Below are 21236 nucleotides of genomic sequence, written 5' to 3'. Positions count from 1 at the left end.
GCAAAGAAAAAGACATGTTCTGGGAGGTACTGCACTCCTCCAATGCAGAGAAAAGGGAACACAAGAAGTGGTAGGAAGCCAAAAGGCAGGACAGAAAAGAAAATCAGGAGTTTGTTAAGGATGCTACTAAGCGGATGATTAAAGTAATGGAAGAGAAAACACAGATGCTGAATCCTTAATAATGCTGCAGACTGAGCAGATCCGGGCCCGCCCTCTCCTGCAGCACATTCAGAACTCTTTTCCATGCTCCCCCCAAACTCCACCCGCACAGTGCTTTCCACTTTTTGGAACTTCTGGGTTTCCCCGTCAGTCCACCCCTTCAGCAACTTTCATAATGATAGCTGGCCCTACACACAGGTCTGAAAGTCTACCCTTCCCTGGTACCTCCTTTCACACCAAGCATCTTTGTGTGTTTGTGTGAGTTGTTTCTTGTGCAATAAATGCAAAGTTTTTAAATGGTAACTCATCTTTATTTGTTTTCTACAAATTGAGATAGCAGGCACTACCAATACATAAACAGGCAGTTTATTCATGTGCTTGCTGGAATGCCCCAATGTCACCATTACTTCCTAGGAAAACTACATGTAATATTGTAGCATCAATCACAGAGATGTACATTACTGGTTCTCATTTTCAGTGTTGCCTCAAAACCTCCCTGATTCGAATTGCCCCACTCTGGACTCCTCTGATAGCATTGGTATCTGGCTGCTCAAAATCAGCAGCCAAGCGGTCTGCCTGAACACTCCACCCGAGCAAACCTTTCACCCTTAGCTTCACGAAGATTATGCAATGTACAACATATGGCTATGACCAAAGGAATATTATCCTCATTAAGGTCTAGCCTGCCATAAAGGCATCCCCCAGTACACCTTTAATCTGCCAAAGGCACATTCCACTGTCATCCAGCATCTACTCAGCCTGTTGTTGAACTGCTTCTTACAGCTTTCCAGGTTCCCATGTAAGGTTTCGTGAGCCTCTAAGGGGTACGCCGGGTCTCCCAGGATCCACATATACCTGCAACACCATGGAGAAGTACCCCTTCCTATTGATGTACTCAGTTGCAAGGTGGTCTGGTGCCAAAATTGGAATATGTGTGCCATCTAGCGCCCCTCCACAGTTAGGGAAACCCATTTCTACAAAGCCATCAACTATTTCATGCACATTTCCCGGAGTTACGGTCCCTCGTAGCAGGATGTGATTTATTGCGCTGCACACTTGCATTAATGCAGCCCCAATGGTTGACTTCCCCACTCCAAATTGATTCGTGACCGACCGGTAGCAGTCTGGTAGCAGTTGCCAGCTTCCACACAGCAACTGCCACATGCTTCTCTACCGAGAGGGCAGCTCTCATTCTGGTGTTCTTGTGCCGCAGGTCTGGGGAGAGCTCCATGTGCAGTTCCAGGAAGGTGGCTTTCTGCATCCAAAAGTTCTGTAGCCACTGCTGGTCATCCCACACTTGCATGATGATATGATCCCACCATTCAGTGCTTGTTTCACAAGCCCAAAGCAATGGTCTACCCCATGCAGCTATTCTGTGAATGCCAAAAGCAATCTAAAGTTGCTCCTATGTCCTATATTCCATGTCAGGTGACTGGGAGTCTTCCTCAGTTAGGGACTTTGCGATTAACTGCCATCCACAATGTCTTCTTGACAGTTAACAGAGCATAGGAGAGCAGTGCGGGCTCCATCCCATCTCACAAAGCTGCTGGGGTGCACAGCAAAAAAGGGCCATTGAAAAATGCTGCGAAAGAAAGCCTGAAGCCCATGGAGTGCTGGGATACAAAGCAATGCATCACGGGACATTGAGCCTGGTCCCAAGATGCACGGGATAGGTACCCACAATGCATTGCTCACACTGTTGATGACAGTGCCCCAACTGTGGACATGCTCTGCCAACAGAGGGAGTGAATGTGAACATGACATTCCAATTTTTATTATGTCGATTTTTGAGTTTCTACATCACTTTTGTTGACAAAACTTTGTAGTGTAGACAAGGCCTTGTCTACGTGTACCACTTTGGATACAGGTGAGTGCTATTCCAGCTTTAGTTACGAGGGAAGCAGGATAATGTTTGGTATAGTATGGTGTGTATTACAGACCTAGAGGGAGAGTGGATATTTGGATGCTAATATCTAACTCTATTACTAAATTTATTCACCAAAATTTGGGTTATTGCTGATCATCCACTATATGTATCTTCTGACTTTTAAAACAAACTTTGTATTTGTGGATAATCTAAGCATTATACCCAGATGTACAGACACTCTTTTCTTAAATCTGTGTATTATACATTTTTTTAACATTAGCTTTAATAAAATTTTAAATCTGTTCTTATTGATTTGATTTGAGGCAGAAACTACACCTTCTAGTAGACCTAGAGGGAGAGTGGCAAGGAAGCATTTTGTACCCATAGATGTTACAGATCCTATGGAACTTACTTTTAGCTATTAGCTAACTGCTTTAAACTGGGATTCTGTCTCAGCGAGAGAACCAGGGCAGTGTGGAGTGAGGTGAGGGCTGTACAGTCTTACCTAACTTAGCTGGGTTTATGGGGAGAACAAAGTGTTCTACCGATAGAAAGCCTTATAGAAATTCAGGGAGTGGATCTTATACTGATCCCAGCACCTGTACTACTTTGGATATAGGCTACAACTTTGTTTCACCAGAATCGGAGAATTGGTGAACTATTAACCCACGGACTGAAATATTGCTAGACTGTTTGAAAGAGTTCTGTAGTATCTGGAAAAGGACAGAGATTCTACCATTCTTTTCAAGTTCTGAAGAGTTCCGGTGCTAGACATTACATATAATGATCACACTATAAAGACTGAGAAATCATCTCTGAAAGAAGACCAGAGGGGAATGTATTTATATGTGTGTGCTAAAGTATAGGAGTGTAAATGTTATGTTGAAACCTTGCATTTAAATTTTAAATATGTAACAGCAACAAAGGATGGGTAGAGGCTGTATCTGGAACACATGTAGATTTGTCTACTAGCTTTTGTTTAAAAGCTACTCATAGTATTCTAAATATTATTTACAATTTTTATACTATTTGTATTCTGTGTGCTTTGAATGTTTATTTACTAAACTATATGGTTCTTTCTTTGAAGTGGATTGGGAACCATTAACACTTACTTGTCAGGGTTTTACATTCAATAGCCCTGCGGTTTAACGCTAATGCTTTCTGAAAATATCAAACTCTGGCCTGTGCTTCAGCAGAGTTATGCTGAGATGCTGAAGAAACAAAATGTAGTATATTGCCTCAGCACCCCCATATTCTGTTAAACATACAATATAAAATGCAAGCCACAAACGTAGATTTTGGTTGCAAATGCAGAGCCTGCCAAAAGACCGAAGGGTAGAGATAAATTATGCCCATTTGATTTCAATGGTTTAAATTAAGAACAGCTACGTCTATTGTTCAGGGTGGATAGATTATTGTATTTAAAAAACCTTATTTCTATTAGAAGTTTGTTTTCTTTAACTATAAAAACTTTATCCAAAGAGAAGCTGTGATACTTTCCAGACAGATTACTGGGGGGGGAGCATCCACAAATGACATTTACCAAAAAGTTTCCTGGTTTTCTGGTAGCATGGTGATTGCTCACATTCAGCTTGTATTTATATAATCTAATCTGGGTAACGGGAGGCACATAACTGCAACACCTCAGCAGCTGATAAGAGAACAAATTTCTCCCCTGCTCCCACATTACTCTGGGGAAGGATTAAATTATTCTATTCCTTCTATTTAAGCTCAAGGTACGGCTATGCTGAACATAGAGGTGTAATTTCCAGCTTGGGTAGATGTATACATGCTAGCTTTGATTGAACTAGTGTGCTTAATATAGCAGCAAAGCCAGAGCAGCACTGGTAGCAACTCAGGCCAGCTGCCCAAATATGTACCTAGAATCTTGGATGGGATTGTACTCAGGTGGTTAGCCTGAGTCAAACTCCTGCACCATCACAGCTACACTGCTATTTTTTGTGTGCTAGCTTGATCAAAGCTAGTGTGTGTACATCTACCCAAACTGGAAACTATACTCCAGCTACAGTGCAGACCTTTGCTTACTCTCCCCTGTGCCACTCAGCCAACTAGCAGGGGGCAGAACCAGGGTTCCTGATATTCCCATCCTTCTCTGCCTATTTGCTTGCAGTGGGAAACAGCAGGTGAATAGCGACTGTTCTCCTCCGCCCAAGAGTCATAATGTCAGGAGGGTCACTTTACTCCCCCAGGCTCTAAATTATACCAACAGGTAACAGCCTCGAGGGGTCTTTCTATCAGAGAGGAATAGTTGGATTGCAACTGTGCCCTGGTCACCTCACTGCTGGGCCTACATGACCCGGGGATTCCAGTATGATGGACAAATCCTTGGCAGCCTGGAGTGGTATAGAGAGGCTGTATTGCGGGCCACCATCTAACCTGTAAGCTTTATTGAACTGAAGATAAGCTTTTGCTGTACCGCCAACCTGAATGCGGTACCCTTGCGGAGCCCCTGAAGACAATAGGACCAGCGTTTGCTCAGCATCTCAGGATAAGGCTCTATTTTAGCAAATAATCCAGATCTTCAATTTGATCACAGTGACAGTTCAACTAATTCCTAAATATTATTTCTTAACTGAAAAAGTCTCCACCAGCCAGTTATTGTAGGTCTTAGACCTTAAAAATTAAATCAACCTAGCTACATCGCCCAGGGCTGTGAAAAATTTTGTTCCTTGTGCAATGTAGTTAGGGAGATACAGAGAGTACAAACTGAGTAAAGTGGATTAAAGTTTGTTTGGAAATGTGGTTTGTGGAGATGCAAGATGGTAAAAGTCTTCTGCAGGGGTGTAATATGTTGTAAGGGTAGAGGCTGTGTGTGGGGAGGGAGTAGATGGATTACAGACTGTGCCTATTGGTAAAAAATGCTTGTGAGGGTATAGGCTGGTTACAGGCTATGCATAAGGATTCAGGATGTGTGTGTGTGTGGGGGGGGTTTAGTGGAAGTTTCTAGGGTGTACCTGGTTTACAGATTGTATGTAGCAGAAATGTTAGAGGGACTAGTAGGTAAGGTATAGTGTACATGGGTTCTCAGTAGGTGGCTTACAGGGTGCATGGTTGGGAATGTGTGTAGAGAGTACCTGGGTTACAGGGCACATAGAGGTTGTGTGTATAGGGTTGTAGGTAGATTACAGGAAGAATAAGGGATGTAGGTGGGTTATAGGATGTGTGTGTGTGTGACTAGGATGCATTTGGGCTGTCAGTGAGTTACAAGGGGTGTGTATAGAGGGGCTGTAGGTGAGTTGCAAGGAGTGTGGGAGGTAGAGGATATAGGTGTTGAACAGATGGCTTTAATGTGTGGTATAGATAGGGGCTGCATAGATGTAGATGGGCCACAGAATGAGCGTGTTGGGGTAGGTGGAGTGCAGGACAAGGATAGGGTGGGATATGTGGGTTGCAGGATGGGCAGGCCTGGGGTGTAGGTAAATTAAAGTGCTGGTATAGGGGTGAGGTGTGTGTGTGTGTGGGGGGGGGGCAGTAGCAGGGTTGCAGGATGGTGTAGGGTCAGGGATGTGTACATTGGGAATGCAGGTGGGAGTGGGATAAGGGATGTGTATGTTCATTGCAGGGCAGGTGCAGAGGTGGGGGATGTGGGGGTGCAGGTGAGTTGTAGGGCAGGGCTGGCAACGTATATGTGGATTGCAGGTTGGTGTATGTGGGTTGCTAGAGATAGGCGAGGAGAGAGTTGGGATGGGTACCACAGTTGGTGAGCTGAAGAGTCAGTGTAGGGTGACAACGGTGTTGGCAAGTTGCAGGGCGGGGTGAAGGCTGTGGGATGGCTACGGGTGGATTCCAGAGTCCGCGTGGGGATGAGAGGCGCGTGTAGGCGGGCTGCACAGTGGATACAAGGGCTGTGTGTGGTCGGGGGTGCCGGCAGGTTGTGGGTCGGTGTGTGCGGGGGTAAGGCGAGTGGAGGGCCGTGCACCCAGAGATTGGCTAGTCACAGGCTGTGCGCGCGGCGGCGGTTACAAGACGCTGACTGCGGAGAAACTGCCGTCCCCTGGCCTCCCTTTAAGATGGCGCCTCCAGGCCGCCGTTTTCATGGCGCTAGGGCAATCGGGCGCGAGGCGGGACTTCCTCCTTCCCCCGCTCTACAACTGCTTCCTCGGGACACGGGTGGTTAGGGGGCCCTGAGCGAGTCTCTCGCCGGCCCACATCCGGGACTTTCCTCCTCGTCGTCTCTCCCACAGCCGGAAATGACGGCAGAGTCGGTCCGCCGCGTTGCTCGTGCACGCGGGAGCCAGGTGTAACCACGCCCCCAGTCACGCATGGCGGGAGGCGGGAAGCGGTGCTCGGTAGTTGCGCCTGTTGAACGGAGTAACTGTCCCCGCTAACAGACCTCTCGCGGGCAGCGCATTGTGCTCACCAACACCCGCCTGTGCGCGCGCCCCAAGGGGAGGAGCGCTCAGCCTGATCCCACCCCGCGTTCAGTGAGAGACAGGTGCGCTCCCCTCCTCCCTGTGAGGGAGCCGAATCCCCTCCCACCGGCGCCGGGACGGGAGGTGTCAGTCATGCGGTGGCCCCGCCTCTTCCGGGCCTCTCAGGCTGGGCCGCCGCCTCCTCCTCTCTCGCTCGCTCTCTCCCTTTTGTGAGTTATAGCAACCGTTGCCTTGTGAATCAAGCGCCATAGTCACCGTAGTCCTGGCGACTGTTACCCATCAACAACAACCGCTCCTCTCCTCCTCCTCCTCCTCCTGCTGCTGCTCCTCACCACCCCCATCCTCACCCCCTTCCTCATCATCACCCACAACAACAACATCCACCAGCAAGAGCAACAACAGCAACACCACAGCCCTGCACAGCCCAGGTGACTATGATTGTTCCGTGCACTCCGGCCCCCCGGTCCCCGAGCTGCGCTGCCCCATTGATTGAGATGTAGCCGGAGGGTGAGGCTGTAACGCGTGTCTCGCTGCTGGCTGGTTGTCCCACCCCCCTTGGTTGTACTTTGATGGTGGATGGGGAATGTGGTGTTGGCTGAGGGCTGGGAAGGGGGGGGGGGAGAGTCACGCTTCTGGTCTGCGGGACGGTTGTGGAGAGGGTGGGCAGGTATCTCCTTGGCCTCGGTGTACAATAGAGGGAAACAGAGAGATGAGACGTTGATGAGCCCTGTCTGATGGTACCTGCTTTAGCGAACACCCAGGCATGGATTCTGCAACACACCAACAACCAGGGAATGTTTCTCCTCTTCACTCCTAGGGGCCTTGTTCTGGGGTTGTGAGACTGTTCAGATTTAGATGTTTGTGAACTTTTTATCTCTTCTGGTGATACTCACACATTCCCTAGCCCTCTTCTGTGAAGCCCTAATTCGGTGGCCAGATTATTTCCTTCTTTAATCATCATTAGTTTAATTGTTTATTTTTGGGAAAACTGTATTTTCTTTGTACTGTACATTGTTTTTCTATTCACCCAGTAGTCTCCCGCCCCCCCCCCCCCCCCCCCACAGATAGTAGCAGTTTTGCTTTGCTGTCCAGCTGCTGGGAAAGATTTTTTTTAATGCTGTTTTTGTACTTGTGATTTAATCTGGATACAGTGCAAGTGTGTTAGTTGGGGTTGTAGTTTATGTAGTGTGTTATCTTCTATGTAGAGATGTTTGGGGTAGAAGATCCATTTCAGTTTCCTTAAGTTTCCCACAGTGAAGGGAATTTTAGTTATTTTTCATTACGAATGAGAGACTTTGTGTATATCAGATAAATGAAAGAGAGAAGAAAACATTAAGAAAACTTGCTTTGCAATTTTATTTGTCAAAGCTACTGTACTTTTAAAGGATTTTTCTTGGTGGGTCTTCTTTTTCTGGAGAGAGCTGAAATTGAAGTCAAGTTCATAAAGAATGTATGAATCTTCTGAACTTGAAACCCATGTATATTTCATCTTCTTTTTGATTGTTTGTTAAGATTTAGGGATTTGACTTCTCAGCATATACCATCAATTTATTCACTTGTTTTTCTGGACATATTTTGATACCTTCGTGGGGTATCATGGGGAATTTCTTTAACATTTTTATATCCAATTCTCTCTCTTCCCCCCCCCCCCCCCCCGTGATGTCAAATCAACTCTCAGTTAATAAAATGGTCTTTGGAATTTACAATTTTTTTTAAATACAGATGATTTAAAAAGTGTTATTTCTTCATTCCTGTATTTAATGTAATTCATAGGAAAATGGTAGTGTTTTACAAGATATTTTTGTTGATTTTAATTTTGAAGATACTTTTTTCCACCTTTACATTTAAGCCCTGCATTGACTACAATCTTGTTCCTCGTAACAACGCCAACAGAAAGATATTGATTTATTTGACAGAGCAACCTCTGAAGAATGTGACAGTGTCAATTATTCTGGGGATTGTCAAGTGCAGAGGAGGGTAGATAATTAATGCATTAGTGATACTTGTATTATTTTTTGAACTAAGGCTTATTATGTCTCTTGCAGTTTTACTTTCTAAGTATGTTTTCATATGCAGTCCGTGTAATTGAAATGATACATTTCAATGAACCAGCAAAGGTCTCAAAATTCTCATTTGTGGTCTTGTCAAAGTTTTCATCCTGAGCAATAAAACAATCATCAGTAATAAAAATGTTACTTTCATTTAACTTAATATACTTTATATTGAAAAGGAGGAATGACTTATTTTCCTTTCTCCTAGCATAGGTACTGTGATCAGATGAGTTCCAAATACGTTAAAAATTACTGACATCAAAGAAGTCAGTTTGTCACTATGTGTTCAGTATGTTATATAGTAGAGTTGTTACATATAAATCTTAGTGAATTAATTTCTAGAATATAACAATTATTAGTTTTTGTCACTGAGTTTACTGTGTGATTCTTTATTTGTTAATTCATTCCACACGTCTAACGTTGCCTGTAAGGTAATGTCCCAGTTCTGCAAGCTGCACTGTGTGGGTTGGACTCCCTACACCAGCAAAGAGCCCCATTGATGATGGAGTTCTGGATGGGGCTAGAAATCTCCCTGGGTAGAGCAGCTTTCAGGATCAAAGCCTAAATTAGCAAAGAAAAGTGAGCTGGCTGAGGAAGCAGAAATCTGTATTTTTTAAAGACCGTATTTAAAAAAAGGTGTGTTGTATCACAAAAAGTTTTTAGTATTACTCACCACATTTACTTTAAAGGAGCTGTTGCACGAGGTAATTGAAAATAGTGCCATGTCACATCAGCTAGCATCTTAGACTTTTACAAAGAAAAGCAGCATTAACAATTTGTTCCCACCTTAACGTTTTAATGTTTCATAGATGGGATCTTCATTATGCATTTTGATTCCCCAGTGCCTTCAGCTATCAGAATACCAGATGTTTGCGATGTCAGACAGCCTTTTGATAATAAAATGGTTTGTGATTTTTATTCACGTGTTTGTGGTTTAGAGTACATAGCTGAACAAGTGTGATTAAAAATGCATTTTAATGCACTTGCACATAGCTTCATTGAGTCTTTGTGAGTTCTGTGCCCTGGTGTGTTAGCTAACTTGCATTGTGCTGGAGTAGACAGATATTTTTTGGCAATGTATTCAAAAGAAATAAAATAAGAGTCCATGACCTACCATTTTTATATAGTTTAAAATCCTTGTTTTCTTCATCTCCTCGGGTAACTGGGCCTTGTTTTGTTATTACTGTATATTTTCTTCTCTTCCTAAATATAGCAATTTGTTAGTTATAACAATACAGTTCTCAGAAATAAAAATGTTACTATTTCTTTTAACTTAATGAACTTCACACTGAAAGGGAAGGATGACATATTTTCTTTGTCCTTACCTGGAACAGAACCAGGTGTGCTTAATATGGTTAAGGAATCTAAAATGTTGCACATTTTTATCATAGTGGTTGCTTTGTGGTCTAGTGAATGTTACTGATTTTCAGGTTTTTTCCCACCTCTTCTGTCATTAAATTATTTCCTTTTCATATTCAAAATTGAGGGATGCTTTTTCATGCAAACCACAAAGGAGGCCTACCAACAGCAGACATTGACATGTGTAATATTAACAAGGGAACAGGCTTTTTCAACATATATAATGTATTCTGATTTTTTTTTTAAAGTTTGTTTTGAATTGAGATTACAGGTTGTGAATGCAACATAAATATACAGAGAATAAAAGCAAACTTTCAAAGTTATTATGGAGCAAGAGAGCTAGTTTTTAAATCAAGTTCCATGTCAGATTAATATAGACTCTAATTAGAATACCAAGAAGTGTGTTTTTCAATAATGAATTAAACTATTAATTTTCAGCCTCTTCTTAGTAAATAAACTTTTAAAAATCTGCATGTTTAAAATTGCATATTTTTCCCACCAATTGTAAGTTTGGCATTATTTATATGTCTTTAATAAAGGTGGTGTTAACAGTGGTTATAGTTTTTCTTTGCTTGCAAGTTGAATGTACACAAACATTTTGGAAATGTAAGATTAAGTGGATAGACTGATTTGACTAAATTTAGCTTGTTAGGGACAGATGGCTGCTTTAAACAGGTGTCACTTTCATTTCTAGTGCATTGTGCTGGGACTTCCAGTGGCTCACAAAGTCCTGTCTAAAGCAGGTGGCATCTTCTGCTTTTGTCATTAGCAAAATCTACTCTTTTATAGGTAATTATTTTCCCAGTGACTGGGTACATTATAATATGTGGTATAGTTTTATCAGAGTCTTAAATGGCTCCTCATAACACATTCATATATTACATTTTTGGATAATCCGCTTACCAAACTTTTAAAGGGGGGAAAGGAAAGCATTATCGAGCAATATAAGTTAGCAGCTTTTGAATACAAGTAGGTGGAATAATTCTAATAGCTGGCTTGCAAGACAAGTAGCAAATTGCAGCTTGATGTAAAAACTTATTTTGCTAGACAACTGACTTGTGGATTTTTAAAATCTGACTTGTTATGACTTAATTTTTATACCAGTGAACTATAAGCAGGAACATTAAATACATTTTAAGCTTCCATCTTTTATTTACAGTGTCTCTTGATCTGTGGGACATCTTTATTCTTTTCATTTCATTGAATATTAACTGTTACAAGTTAAAATATTTTTAACTTAAAACATTTGGAAAAAGAAAGAATTGGGGTATGAGAACTAGAGCTTTCTAGTTTTTTACTTTCTGCACCAGTGTTGAGAACAATGACTGGTGCCCATTCTTAATCTGTTACATTTCCTCTAGCAGATGCACCAGAGGGTGCTATGCTATTTCAAACACAATAAGAAAAAATGCTAAAAAGCACGGATTTATTCATATATATATTTATATTTTTTGATTCTTATTGTAAATCAAAATTTTTCTCTTTATTCTATGCATCTCCATATAGCAAGATGTTTTCCCTCTAAATGCTTATAATAAAGATTTTAGAATAATAGACTGTTCTATGGCAAATATGTATTTACGCAGTATACAGTCACAGTTTACTTAAAATTTAAAACATAAGTATTTATTTATTAGCTGTGCTTGTATAGCAGATGTAGTTTCCACTTTTATATATTTGCTTTATATCTTTACATTATTTACTCTTATTTAAGTATATCATTGCTGAATTAATGATTTGGTTTAAGAAATCCTCCCATTTTTAGTTTGGTTTAATGTACTGCTATTTCAGTTTTAACTATTACTTAAATTTTGTTTGGTTTGTTAATTATTTTACAGCTGAGTTTTGTTTTGGAACATATATTACCTTGCATTTTTGTTGGTTAGTTGTTTTATTCCTTGCTGCAAGTCTTGCTGGAAGAAACTGGGGTCAAAGCAGATAAAGCTAATTATTCTCTCATAAGTAGCAAAGAGAGTACAAGAATCTAGTGGCCTGGAAGACTTGTATGTATTTTATTCCCCTAATTATTGGGACTGATGGGGTAATAGAGAGGCAGTAGCCTCTTCATATATAAGATAACAGCCAGGTTTATTATAAATACTCTATTGTGGGTATGTATGACTGACAAATTTAGATTTTTTTTTTAACCTGTTTCATACCAAAACACAGAGTTTTGCATGACTAAAATTAAATATATAGTTATGGTAAAAATGGCAAAATACCTTTTAAAAAATTCTACAATATCTTTGCTTTTCATACATATAGCAAAATTGTGGGATGCAGTTTCTTACCACTTCTGTAGCTTAATAAAGTCTGGATTTTTTTTTATATATATAGGACCTAATAATGTAGTGTTTGCAGTACATATTGAGCCTTCTTGAGGAGATGTGTAAAGTGGTGAAACTTTAACTCTGCTAAACTTACACTCACACACACCAGTAGATGGGTGTAAGTAAAGGTGTCTGATTCAGTGGAATTGCCATGCTGAGAAGCCACAAAAAGATGTATTCTGCTTTAACTCACATGTTCTTACTCCTTTCTGTTAGTTGCTTTTTTTGCTACTCTCCAGTCTACTGGCCACTCTGTGTGAATTACACCATGCTCAGAATCTGTGGGCCAAACTTAGAAATGAAGTATTAGGTGTATTTGTAAGTTGCATGTTGGTGAAGGGGTCTAAACTGGTGCAACATGAATGTGAGGGAGCCAGAAAGGTGAACGTTATACCAGTTTAGACATTCTTAAACTTATAGTAGCTTACATATAATCTTTATCTAGATTCTCATATGGTATCCATCAGTACCCTAAGCTAGGGGTGAACATTATACACTAATCTCTGAATTTGACCCCCTATATTCACTTTATATTTTGGTAACTTCTTCCTCACTTGTTAATAATTGGGGAAAACTTGTTTAGCAGTATTTTTAAAGTTTGCTTCCTATTATTAATGAACCCAATACATTGGAGGGTGATTCCTTAGTTCCCCTCTCTTTGAGTGTACATGTAATGCAACCATCACATTGTAAACAATGCTACCCTGTGTAACTTTGTAATCTACTACCATTCTCTTCCACCCTCCTCCCTCTTATTGTTATTGTCACTTGTGCCTTGTCTCAAATTAGATTGTAAGCTCTTCAGGGTAGGCCATGTCTTCCTGTGTTTAGAGTGCCTGATTGGGCTTTTGGGCACTACCACCATACAAATAAATAACAGTGGGTCTTGCTATGTACCCCCCAAGCAAGTGGCTTCCCTCTTCTGTTTTGTTACCTCAGTGTAACAAAGTTAGCTGCATTTCTCCTTATTTATCATGTCAAAGGCAATTTCTAAACAATGAAACACACACTATTCAAGGCAACGATGTAGAAGTGCAAAATATTGGGTAAATGAGCAAGTCTGTAAAAGGTGCCATTTGCCCAATTCACTGTACATCAGCTAAAGCCCTACTTTTAGTTTATCTGATTTCTGAGTTGTATTTTTTTATAAATAGTGAAATAATGCAATAATAATGGGGTATTGGCTTTTTTTAACTTTCAGAATTTAAAAGTAATATGTAGAAATTTCAGTGGAGATAATTTTTTTAAAATATGTTTTTAGCTTGAACAAGTTAATTCACTTCATCAGCTGAATCTTTAGTTCATGTTCTGGAATGTTCCTTCAGTTAGGTCAGTACTGATTTTTAAAGAATATTTACCTGAGATTTTATTTTTCTTTGTTGTGACTGTGTTGAATGCTCAGTGGCCAGTTAAAGATATTTCACTTACAAGTGGGTTGGTAACCAGCATTGAAAATTTGATCTACTGGCCTTCAGCATGGTCAGTGACATATCGTTAGCAAACACCATAGGTAAAATGGAGGATGGCCACATGAGCACAGTTAGAAATGCTGGGTTTAATTTTATTTATCATAATTTACAATATTATCTGGGTTGCTTCCTGCTCGGTTCATGTTCTGCATCACTAAGAGGTGAAGACCAAAATAATACAAGATGAAAGTGCAAGTCTTAGATTAACAGGTCTTGAAAATTTTATCAGTCACCTGCTAACCAAAGGACTAAATCTATTAACTAGAGGTAAATGAAGGTGGGACAACATTAGCAAGATCCCTGGGCAATACCCTAGCAAGAAATTAATCTGCTGAGAAGGGGGTAGATGCTGGGATTTCTACATGGGTGTGCTTTCATATCAGCCTCTGGCAAGGAGGTGTCATATAAACTTAAAGCTCCACCTCCCCTTTAAGCTGGAATGAGAAAGGAGCTTTTTGTGTTTTCTCCCTCTTCTTGAGCCTCCTGGCTGATGTGCCATAGTAGGGTCTCTGCAAAATTCTGAATGACAGATGTAAATCTGACCAGTCTTGTTAATTTCACTCTTTTGCTGCTTATCAAACCTGTGGCAGGGGCAGAAGCAGAGGTACTGTAGAAAGACAGCAGAGAATTGATTTACACTAGGTTCACATTTACAAGGGCCAGAAACTTCATGAAAGCTTAAATTCTGCAGAAATTGATGATTTAATGCCTCCCCGCCCCTCCTCCCCCCATTCCAACCACCACCGCCATGCTCATAAGTGAGTTTCCCACTCCCCACTGGCAATTGTATATTTCAAGCCCTCTTAGGCAGAATATAATGTCACATATGAAATTCATCGAAACATCATGTAAGGTCACAGAAATTGGGTCAGTTCATACATTTGTCCAGTGACTGTCAGGGCCCAGTTAAAAACACTTGAAAGCGTCCAACAATAACAATGGAAGCAAGGTGTGGGGGGTGGGGGGAAACTCAGGTTGGAGGTGTGTCATCTGGAGTTAGCTAATACTTCACATATGGTGTTAGATAATGGTTAACAGACCACTTTCTTCTCCTGGCTCATAAACAAGGTGTGCAGTTTCCAGGGTTAAGACCATTTACATTTGTTTTGTGTTTTGTTGAGTTTCTTCCTGTCACCGGAGGAATTGATGGATATATTGGTAAAATGAAGCAAAGAGAACACAGAAGGTACATTTCCTTTTGTTTTGGATGAAACTTAAGTAGTGAAATTCTGCACCCACTGATGTCAATGGGAGATTTGCTATTGACTTCACTGGAGCCAGGATTTCACTTGTGGGATCTGGACTACACCTCCAAGTTTGGAACCTAGTTTTGTTAGATGTAAGAAGACATACCCATCCAGAGAGTGTCCACTTAACATTCTGGATTGCTGTGGTTCACACTATGGCTCTTACGTGTCTATACACGCAAATACAGTCCACCTCTTCGGTGACAGTTCTACACCAGCTGCTCGTTCTTGGAGTGAAATGTCATTTGCATGGGCACTTGCTAGGTTTGGCATGGGAGGATGTGGAATAGAGGTATATTCAGACAGACTGCTAGGTTGAATAAAAATACACTCATCCATTTTCAGAAATTTTGTGTGTTTGAATCACCATTTCTGCCATAAGACTCAAACTTACCATGCAGATTGAACAGGAGGATTTTATTCAGAAAAAGAGATGTGGTCTAAAATTGCAATAATTCTATTATGCATCTCTTGTAATATGTGCCATGCACATTGGTGACATTTAGATCAAAAGGGAAAAGTTTGTGTCATCCTTCAATCAAATCTCCATAGCCCCAGAAAGCATATTACATCTGTTTACAAAATTAAATGAACAGTTTCATGTGTTCAATCATGACCTCTGACAGGAGTAATCTGTATTCAGGTTTGTTTTAGTGATGGTTAATGAGGGTTAATTTGACCACCTATGTAATAGCTGTTTACCGTATTTGTTTTACCGTATTAACTGTTACATAGAAGATCAAGCTGGCATATATTAGCTAACCAGACACTAGGCACTTTAAGGTTACACTACCAATCCAGCCATTACTGGAAGGGAATGCTTTTGCTTTTTATTTAGTAACTTGTTTCAGGCCAACCTGAACTGGTTCACATTACATCAAACCATTTCAGTTGAGCTACAAGTTGTGTGCTAACTGGTTAAATAATTTTATAGATTCACTTTATTGCAATATACTAAGTTCAGCTATATGAAGAAAATGCAAAATCATCTGACAGTTAAATTTTAGACTTGGTTTATAAGTAAAATTAATAGTATGGTAACTTTTCCTTCTGCTTAAGGATGATCCTTTAATAACTTTCTATGTTTATATGTTCTTTGGGTCAACGGAATGGATCTTATTATGTGGGCCAAAACATCCGCTTTTTGGATGGAGGGGTTAAAATCTTGTTGGATTAAAAATAGCGAAGGGGGCATGCAATTGAGGAATGTCTCCTTCACAATGTCAATTCCTGATTCTATAGAAACCCTGCTGTGGATGCTTTGTGGTTTCAGGATCAGTCAGGTGTGAAAGGGTTGAGGCAGACAATGCCATGGAAATTGACTCCTCTCAACCTCTTGGTCATTCCCTGCTGGAGTGAATGCAGACTATATCAGAATAACGTATGCTATTGTTTCTCTCTAAGTGCTCTGAACCCTCTTTCTCCAACAGGAAGGTTCTAGGAGCAACAACCACCTGGCAAACTCATGGTAGCTTTGCTGTGTTAGAGCCATGTTAACATGGAGATGAGAGCTGGGAGGCATTAGGCCTCAGCATAGTTAATATAGGGCAAACCACAGGTTTGAGGGCTGCAACCTCAATCCACTTCCCCCTGCTCCCCTGCTCTCCCTACCCCACATATTTGTTACTTCTCATAAAAATGGTGTAGCTAATTATAACCTTTTAAGTTTCTGGACCAGTGTAAACTTCATGTCTTCTGGGAAGAATGTAACATTGTATCATCACTTGGATGCAAAGAGTTAGTTTAGTCTAGCTAGCTCAAGTCACACATAATATTAGTTTGTTTTATGGTGTCCATATTATGATTTTAAAAATCTGGTTCACCTTTTATAATATTATCAGAGGGAGGGGAATAAGCACAAGAGGTTTTTGAGAGCTAGGCAGCCATTTTGTGGTTGTCTGTCATAGAGTGAAGGATACCCAAAAGCCAATTGTCATCTGAGGAGCTGCAGGATTTGCCATGTCTCTATGTGCATCACATAGTAACTTGTACATCAGTAAGGAGGCCAACAGGTTACACAAGCTGGCCAAGGACATTAGCACCTGGAACAGAATTCTTTTAATGTAGGCTTGAAGGCACATTAGACAATTGTAGGAAGAATGGAAAAGGTTGAGGGGCTAGTTGATTATATATAAAACCTTCAGTTTAATCAGCTGTGTCAACCCTATAGAGTGGACCATCTGGACCAGATGTGACTTAACTTTATGTATAACCTTAATTTTAACTTCCCAGCTTCCCACTCTTCATAAACAAATATTTTCATTTTTATTTGTAAAGTATATTTGCTCTACATGGATTAGTCATTGTATCGTATATTTCTTATGCAGTGATACAAAAGCTGTCTACATTCTCCTACTATACTGCATTTGTAAGATTTAACCTGATAGAATAGTAAGCAATAGATCTGCAGCAAACCCAAAGTAACTGTTCAATTTGAGAGTACACAGAACTGTGTATCGAGTTATAAAAATCACCAAGGTGCATAAAGTTCCTGAAGAATAGAAGAAACATATAACAAATATTTCCATTGGACTAACAGCCATCTATCAGGGTACAAATAGCACTTTATTCTTAAATAATAAAAATATTGTATTAGTTACTTCCATGTAATTGACTGTCAATTTCTAAATCAGGTGGATTCCCCAGGGTTTCTCAAGCTTTCATATTGCAAACACAACAGGTTATGTTGTGGACTGCCTCGCCTCCTATTAACAAGTGTACAGAACACCTTCCCTCCCATTTATGATCATATAACATAACTGTGGCACATAGTGCAATTGTGTATGTGGAAAACTAATTACAATAGAACCTCAATTTTATGAACACCCATCTTATAAACAACTAGTTATATGAACCATTTTTCTTAATGTGAGGGGAAAAACTCATGTAACGAAAATTATGTTGATGAACAACAAGTAAATGTCCCTTCACATTCGCATGCCTTCAGTGCATTAGAAATCGCTGCAGTGGTTTGAGGAACAAGAAGGGGAAGGGATGCAGTGCATCGTACTGCAATTTACACACTGTACCTACTGTAATTTTGAGGTGTTGAATTTTACAAACCTCTCAATTCCTAATTAGTTTGTACAATAGGGCTTCTTCATTAGAAACAGATTTACTGTGTTTTTAACTTGTTTTAATGAAATGTAACAGCTAGAAACAGTAGTAGTGTCATGTGACTAACCAGGTCTCCATGGACCCTCAGCTAAATAATCTGTCGACCACCAGTGCTCTGTTTTACAGCAATTTTTTTCCTGTTGCTGGCCAAGGCTTCTGTTTTAATTCCTTATTACTACATTTGAAACTTGACCTATCCGTGTAAGTGAATAAGAGAGGGGACAGCAGCTGGAGTTTGCCACACAAAACAGGTGTTTTGTGTTACAAAGAAGCAGGATGGCTGTGCAATAGAAAAATCTCCCTGAATATAGAAAAATACTGTTTAGTAATATACTGCATGGAGGAAGAACATTTAGTTATTTTTATTCAGACATTTTATACTTTGAAGTTTGTAATCCTTTGACTGACCACAAATTGGAAACTGTATGTATGTTTATTTGTAAAATATTTTACTAGAAGACCCCGTGAGATACGGGATTTTATTTTCATTGGACTCCTGAGATGACAAAAATAGCAGCAATACAGAAAAACATACATTAGGGCGAGAGAGGATTCTTTAGGGCTCTTCCAGGGGGGGGTATAAGTAGGAGGGAAAAAATGCATGGTCTGAATATCACGGGAAAGAAAAACTTAGCTTCCCAGTGATGTGGTATTCTAGGTATTCTTGCTTTCCAGATCCGTAATTCAGAGTGCTACATTTTCACTGCAAAGTCTGAAGGGACACAGCTAAGACAAACCTAAGGCCAGCATAAGATTTTCCATGAAACTTTAAAAAATACTAAAAGAAACAGCAACCCAGAAACTGAATGTGAAATTGACTACAAGCTTACTATAAACCAAAGTGAAACTGACCAGTAGTGTTGGCTTAGTGATTAGGGTATGAAAGTTAAGTAACTTTGACTGCCAATATTTCATTGTGCCTCAATTTTCCCCATTTGCAAAATGGAGAGAGTAATACTTGCTTTTGTAACAAAGAGTTTTAGGATGAAAAGCACTAAATGCAAAGTACTTTTTTGTGTTTTTATAACTTCTTCAACTTTAATGATCGTGGGTTGGATTTTGAAAAGTGATTTAGCAGCATAAATCCCATTGATTTCCAATGAAACGTGTGCTCCTAAGTCACTTAGAAGTTGGTTTGAAAATTCTAAACCAAAGGCTTTCCAAATAACAGATAAAGAAATTTTAGTTTTTACAATACAATCTTTAGCTAGATAGTGTCCTTTTAACAAAAAACATAGCAAGCACAAGTTTCACCTTTTTCAGCTCAGCATTTAAAAATAATGTCACAGGGATAGAGGTCCCCTTGTATGTAGAATCTTGTTTGGGAGAGGTTGACTGAAGCTGAGCAAAATTCCATATTTAGCTAGTTGCCACATGACTTGTAAATAAAACCTTAACAAGTGGAAAAGGTGCCTAACTGAGAGCTTGAAGATTTGTGTCTTTTCTGTCATGGGGATAATTCTTTGTGTTGGTTACACTTTCATTAACTTCACTAAGAGTTAGATTGTATCGCAAAAGGGAGAATGATATAGATCCGGGGTCGGCAACCTTTCAGAAGCGGTGTGCTGAGTCTTCATTTATTCACTCTAATTTAAGGTTTCACGTGCCAATAATACATTTTAACATTTTTAGAAGATCTCTTTCTCTAAGTCTATAATATATAACTAAACTATTGTTGTATGTAAAGTAAATAAGGTTTTTAAAATGTTTAAGAAGCTTCATTTAAAATTAAATTAAAATGCAGAGCCCCCCCCAGACCGATGGCCAGGATCCGGGCAGTGTGAGTGCCACTGAAAATCAGCTTGCATGCCGCCTTCGGCACGTGTGCCATAGGTTGCCTACCCCGGTATAGATGACATATTTCTTGAGGACATGCAAATAGCTGCTTTAAAGTGGAGTTTCCAACTTTAGAAAAACTGTGTGCGCTATAGGCTGTAAGGTTGTGAACGTTTATACTGCATAGTTCTGATTGATTGCCATTGAACTCGCTTGAATATGAGTAATTTTACCAGATGTCCCGTATTCAGCCTGGGGAAATATGGTCACCCTAACTTTAGAAAAACTTTGTGGGCTATAGGTCGTAGGGTTGTGCATTGTATTGCACTTTATACAGTTGCAAATACAAGGCAAAGGGGGAATGATGGGGTATTTTATCAAGGGAAAAAATTGCCTCTGAGGAAGTGTTTGTGGTGGTGACTACATCATTGCTGAGACCAGCTTCATATGTGATTAATTGCTTCCAGGGATTGAGGACATTTCCATGGCCTATTCCTTTGGCTGGGTCAAATCAATGTAGGGGAAGCCTATTCTCAGAAGCCTAAAGTCCTCAGCAAAATTAATGTTGCTCTTTTACTCATGATCAGAACTGGGATGCACATCGAGGGATGCACAGACTCATGTTGTACATATCACCAATTGTGATAAATAGTGTTTTAAAAATCAAGACTATATTAGGAGCTAATCTCTTGTATTCAAAGGCATATGTTTCTTTGTTGCTTGAATCTAATTAAATGATCAAGGCATGAACAAGTAAATACATTATACAGAACCTACATTTTAGGTACATTCAAAACTGACTTCAACTTGCCTTCATCAAATCATGGTAGTTCAGTAGAAAGGCACATGTGACTTACTAAGGTGCTTTGCAGTAATGCCTTTTATATAGTGTTACCAGTCAGACTGAACAACAAAATACCCAGTAAAACTTTTCCGAAATGATCTAGTACTGTAACAACATGACTGGCTCTTTTCTCAAAGTCCCATTATTCTCTGTTTCTAGCTTTAGGAACATCCTATCCCAGTGATGCTGTATATCTGATTTTTTTCATGCATATTGGGGTTTATACAAGTTAGAAACAGATTAAAATGTATGTCAGAATTGGAGTGTCATAAAGCTTATTGAACCAGACAAGACGTTTGAACAAAATAACTGAAAGACAAAATATCACTGTGTGAAAGTATATAGCAGTATTCATAATATTTAAGGTAGTTGTATATTTACTGTAATTTAGTGCGATACTGTCAAGTTAAAAAAATCATGGGCTGTGTAATAATGTCAATTTTCAAGTAGAACAGGTATTTGAATAAGGTGATCTGCTTACAAATGAGTAGCATTTTAAAAGCCTATTTTAAAAAGTTACCTTTTATTACTAAAAAGTTCTTATAGTTTAAATGTGAAATATTTTATTAGTTTCCAGTTTTAAAAATCCAGTTTACCTTTTCGATGGTTTAATCTTTATATAT

At 39.8% G+C, this 21236-nt stretch overlaps 1 protein-coding gene across 3 annotated transcripts in view; it reads left to right on the top strand.

The window, feature by feature from the left end:
* The first annotated feature begins 6658 nt into the window (after positions 1 to 6658).
* Positions 6659 to 21236, top strand: part of RFX3 (regulatory factor X3) — a 230499-nt gene continuing 215921 nt past the window's right edge. For 2 of the 3 annotated variants that reach the window (XR_008445484.1, XM_054032732.1), the window contains exon 1: positions 6764 to 6848. The gene's annotated coding sequence lies outside the window, so the exon portion shown is untranslated. Of the gene's footprint in view, positions 6849 to 21236 lie in introns of all 3 variants that reach the window. The other variant, XM_054032733.1, reaches the window with a different exon arrangement.

Source organism: Malaclemys terrapin, chromosome 6, assembly GCF_027887155.1.
Source record: "Malaclemys terrapin pileata isolate rMalTer1 chromosome 6, rMalTer1.hap1, whole genome shotgun sequence".
NCBI classification, from domain to species: Eukaryota; Metazoa; Chordata; order Testudines; family Emydidae; genus Malaclemys; species Malaclemys terrapin.
The sequence above is the reverse complement of the archived record's forward strand: the minus strand, read 5'-3'. Positions and strand labels throughout refer to the sequence as shown.